General features: G+C 44.5%; 1 pseudogene; it reads right to left on the bottom strand.

Moving 5' to 3' along the window:
• Positions 1 to 652: 652 nt before the first annotated feature.
• On the bottom strand, positions 653 to 943 carry LOC129626161 (cytochrome c oxidase subunit 6C-like; annotated as a pseudogene).
• Positions 944 to 5,286: the final 4,343 nt, after the last annotated feature.

Genomic DNA, 5,286 nt, shown 5'->3' with positions numbered 1-5,286 from the left:
TCCTGCCTTGCAAATAGGTTCATCTGTGCCATTTTTCTAGATTCTACATATATGCATTAATATATGATATTTGTCTTTCTCTATCTGACTTACTTCTCTCGTACGACAGTCTCTAGTGGTTCATAGTAGCTTTTGAATAGGTCTCCTCATCTCTATCACAACTGCTTCACCCTGGTTCTACCACTTGGAGTTAATAGCCGTTTACATTTTGGTGCATATTTTTCCAGCCTTTTCCTCCTATCAATATATTAAACAAAGAAAGAAATATTCATCTATTTTTTATAGACTAGGATTATACTGTTCACTTTGTTCTGTGGAACTCATTTATTTTTTTAAACTTAATGTATGGTGAAACTCTTTCTAAATGACTTCATATTAATTCACACTATTTTGCAGATACTAAGGCCACTGAAGACTTGGGGTTTTGCCATGGCCTTTTCCTCTTCTTCAGTTAATGGTGACCTAAATTTCCACAGAAGAGGGAGGAAAAGAAAACTTTGCTGAACATATGGCAAATCCTGTGCCTGGTGAACCAGAATCTTTGGATGTTGCCTGACTTAGAATGAATTTTTTTTTTTTTTTTTAGTGTCCACAGTATTTGTTAATCATTTATTTCTTGAGAGACTATTCCTCAACCCAGATACTCCTAGTTTCATAGTTCAGGAACACAGGTAAGTGACACAATTTCATGGAACTCAACCCGAAGAAATTCTTGATGTTTTAAATCACTTTGAAAGATACCAGCCTTCCTCTTCTCCTCAAAATCTTTCAGGGAATCATAATTGCTGTAGAAATCTGCACATTCCTTCTTTCTTGGTTCAGCCACAGCAAACTTATAGAAAGCTGCAACTCCCAGGGGGACAATGAATGCTCCAACAAGATGAAATCACAGACCCTTGGCCAGAAGGCCACTCCTCTGAGGTTTTGTCAAAAAACTGGACATGGTAGTTTTTCTTCTTGATGGCTCAACAATGACGTTTTTCCAGGGTAATGGAGAAATGGACCTAGAATGAATGTTTGACAAGCATTTGTGGAACAAGGGCAGGTGATGAGAGAGGAAGGCTCGCGTGCGGGGGTACAGTGCCTGGATGCGGGGGTACAGTGCCTGGATGTAGGGTACAGTGCCTGGATGCGGGGGTACAGTGCCTGGATGCGGGGTACAGTGCCTGGATGCGGGGGTACAGTGCCTGGATGCGGGGTACAGTGCCTGGATGCGGGGGTACAGTGCCTGGATGCGGGGTACAGTGCCTGGATGCGGGGGTACAGTGCCTGGATGCGGGGTACAGTGCCTGGATGCGGGGGTACAGTGCCTGGATGCGGGGTACAGTGCCTGGATGCGGGGGTACAGTGCCTGGATGCGGGGTACAGTGCCTGGATGCGGGGGTACAGTGCCTGGATGCGGGGTACAGTGCCTGGATGCGGGGGTACAGTGCCTGGACGGGCTGACCACAGCTGTCACCAGGCCTGGGCCGGGACAGGTCAGGGGGCCACTCCCCTGGCTGGCAGAACTTTGACGAAGTCACCTGGCCAGACTTGTGTTCCTCCCTTTGCTGAGAAGAGGCTCCCAGTGACCTGTAACAACTGGTCCAAGTCTAGAGTTTTCCCAGGATGTGGGATTTTCAGTGCTAAGACTGGTTGCGGCAAACCAGGACAGTTGATTACCTTCCTCAGTGAATCCTACCCTGGGTTCAGATTCTCCTCTAAAGGATAAGGATTGATTCCAGAAGCTTCAAAACCACCATCTCACCCCTGCAGGGACCTTCAGTGTGATATCTGAAAGGAGACATCTTCTAGCCAGAATGAGAAAAATCAATGTCAATCATTTTTACACCTCAGTTATTCTTGATTCTCTGTCACTAGTAGCCAACCCTAATTCCTACTGATAGGACTGTACAAAAGTGCATGTGTGTGCTCAGTCGTTTCAGTCGTGTCTGACTCTTTGCGACCCCATGGACTGTAGCCCACAAGGCTCCTCTGCCCATGGAATTGTCCAGGCAAGAATACTGGAGTGGGTTGCCATTTCCTTCTCCAGGGGCTCTTCCTGACCCAGGGATCAAGCCACATCTCTTGCATCTCCTGCATTGCATGTGGATTCTTTTCCGCTTAGCCACCGGGGACGTCCCTGTTGCTGTTCAGTTGCTAAGTCCTGTCTGACTATTTGCAGCCCCATGAACTGTAGTACACCAGGATTCCCCGTCCTTCCCTATGTCCAGAGTTCACTCAAACTCATATCCATTGAGTCAGTGATGCCATCCAACCATCTCATCCTCTGTTGTCCCCTTCTCCTCCTGCCTTCAATCTTTCTCAGAATGAGGGTCTTTTTCCAGTGAGTCAGCTCTTCACATCAGATGGCCAAAGTATTGGAGTTTCAGCTTCAGCATCAGTCCTTCCAATGAATATTTCGGGTTGATTTCCTTTAGGATTGGCTGGTTTGATCTCCTCGCTGTCCAAGCCCATATATTAAGGTATTACTAATTAAATTCATTTGCATAAACTCACCAATTTTATTCCTTATTACTGTGATGTGTAATAGTGAAGTATGTACCCCAAAGTACCATTATAAGTTATATTTTGTGTACAAAACTTAGTTTATAGGTACGCTTGGCTTCCCTTAATAGCTTATTGATCATATGTCATTCACTGACAACTTAAAAACCATAGGAGGACACATTCCTTCCAGTAGGTGAATGGAGGTCCAGGGCACCAGGCCCTGATGTTGAATGAGAATAAATAGTGGATCCTCTTTTGAACAGAGTCTGAGAAACAGCATTAACATACTCCTCATGGTCAAAGTGCATTTTATTCGGCCTTTGCTGCAAGCACTTGTTTTTAGAGACGTGGTGTGACCTTTGGTATATCTGCATCTGTGAAATAATACACCAGCCCTTAAATCAAGATTTTGTGGCATTACAAATGCTTAGAGATGGTTTTCAAATTATTATTCTAGGGCTGGTCTGCTTCCTCTTTCTCTTAAATAATCTCCTTTAGGCATTGAAAAGGTCTACTCATCCTCGGACATGACTATAGCTAATTTGCTGAGAGCCTCTGAACATAGCCCAAGCCTGCTTAGGACATCTGCTGAGAAGTTAAATCATTTTAAGTGGGGGAATTAGGCTAATGTTTTTTCCTAGGGGAAAAACTGTGAATCTTGGTATTCTACATGAGAATTTTAATGGGGGAAATGAATTATGCTACAGATATACAAAAGAAAAATAAATCTATCTTACTTTATTAGGAGTTTGACACTTTTATTTAGAAAATTTATATTTCTGAATGCTTCCTTCATACATTACAGATGCATTTCAAATGTTACTTTGTTAGGTTAAGAGTCTATGCCTTAAAAACAGATCGGGGTGAAAGTGGGGATTGGGACCACTCTGAAGTAATAGAGAAAGAAGAGATTTATCTAATGATAAGATGAATCAAAGAGCATTGCAAATCTTTTTTTTTTTTTTTTTCAAAAGCAGAGGAATCCTGATCTGCCTGAAATATTCTGAATAGAGAAATATTCCCTGGAAAATTACTTTTGCATCACCACTTACCTTCCCTTTTAACATAGGAAATCTAAATGGGAATTTTATATAATGGACCATCATCCACAATAGATCAGTGATAGATGGACAGTTCCCTATTTGTAGGTTCAATGTTGAATGGTATTTGCCGGGCACTTAGAAAAAACTGGTGTGTTGAGGCTATTGGCTGGTGGCAACATGAGGAATTCTAGCTCAGGGAATAAAAGACAGCTATGAGGTTCTATTCTGAATGGTTTTCAAATAAGTGCTAGAGTGGGGCTCATGGTGCTAAGAGATTTGGTTTTGAGTGAAAATGGCCGAGTTAGCCATCTCATTCTCTCCCAGGCCCTAATGGAAGCCAAGTTCTCCACACTATAGTTCACCTGTGCACCAACCCTATGCCAGCCCTATGCGGAGAAGGCAATGAGAAGGCAATGGCACCCCACTCCAGTACTCTGGGCTGGAAAATCCCATGGATGGAGGAGCCTGGTGGGCTGCAGTCCATGGGGTCACTAAGAGTCGGACACGACTGAGCGACTTCACTTTCACTTTTCACTTTCATGCATTGGAGAAGGAAATGGCAACCCACTCCAGTTTTCCTGCCTGGAGAATCCCAGGGACGGGGGAGCCTGGTGGGCTGCCATCTATGGGGTCTCACAGAGTTGGACACGACTGAAGTGACTTAGCAGCAGCAGCAACCCTATGCAGGGGCTTCCCAGGTGGCGCTAGTGGTAAAGAATCCACCTGCCGATGCAAGAGACATGGTTTTGATCCCTGGGTCAGGAAGATCCCCTGGCATAGGAAATGGCAACCTGCTCTAGTATTCTTGCCTGGAAAATCTCCTGGACAGAGGAACCTGATGGGCTACAGTCCAGGGGGCTGCAAAGAGTCAGACACAACAGAGCGACTAAGCACACACATGCAGACACAACACTATGCAGTCCATTTTCCCAGGAAGTTGTGGGGAAATATTGGGCACCGCCCACCACTTCTGACTACAGTTAACCTACCTGTTATTTCAAAACATAAGTAAATGTCTTTGAAGAAAAATGAAACCTGTCTTCCTAATATAATTGTGCCTTTTTTCCCTCTGCTATTAGGATTTTTTTTTTTTTTTTTTGAACCTCAGTCTCCTACCAAGGAATTCAATAAACTGAGATATTTAAGAAAAATATCTGGAAAGTGTGTCCTTTCAGAAGTGCATGTTCTTTTGGGTGGTTGACTTCTTTATGTTGCCGAACCCCTACAAGAAGGAGTGAGTGAGACATCAGCCAGCTGCTCTAGGCTCTTCCTTCTAGGAAGGAAGATCTGATTAGCCTTCTCTGTGTGTGTGTGGCCAGGAGGCCAGGCCCGTGGATACAAGTCCAGTCCTGCTGTGTCAGACTCTGGGGCCGCTTAGGGAATCTGTTAGCTCATCTGTAAAATAATGATGGCAAAGAATGTGAGCCACTCACTGAGCCCTTTGTCACTGTGAATAAGCGTCAAGTCCTCCCTTTGTGCCAGGTAGCATTATTATTCTTCATAACGTCTAGCTGGGGAAGGTTGGTGCCAGGGAAGTTTAATCTTGCTCTCACAGAGGGCACCCCAGTGTGACCATGAGCTCATTCTTCCAGAGGTGGACTCTTTCAGCATTTGCTTCCTGACTGTGATTCATGGTCCTGCATACCTCTGACCCCCTGGTCCTCCTTCTGGCTGGATTTCGCTACTCAGCTAATTTAGAATGCAGAAGTTCATCTTGAGAGAAAGTTCAACACTTACTTCTCTTTCCTCAGCC

The sequence above is a fragment of the Bubalus kerabau genome, chromosome 13 (assembly GCF_029407905.1).
Source record: "Bubalus kerabau isolate K-KA32 ecotype Philippines breed swamp buffalo chromosome 13, PCC_UOA_SB_1v2, whole genome shotgun sequence".
NCBI classification, from domain to species: domain Eukaryota; kingdom Metazoa; phylum Chordata; class Mammalia; order Artiodactyla; family Bovidae; genus Bubalus; species Bubalus kerabau.
The sequence above is the reverse complement of the archived record's forward strand: the minus strand, read 5'-3'. Positions and strand labels throughout refer to the sequence as shown.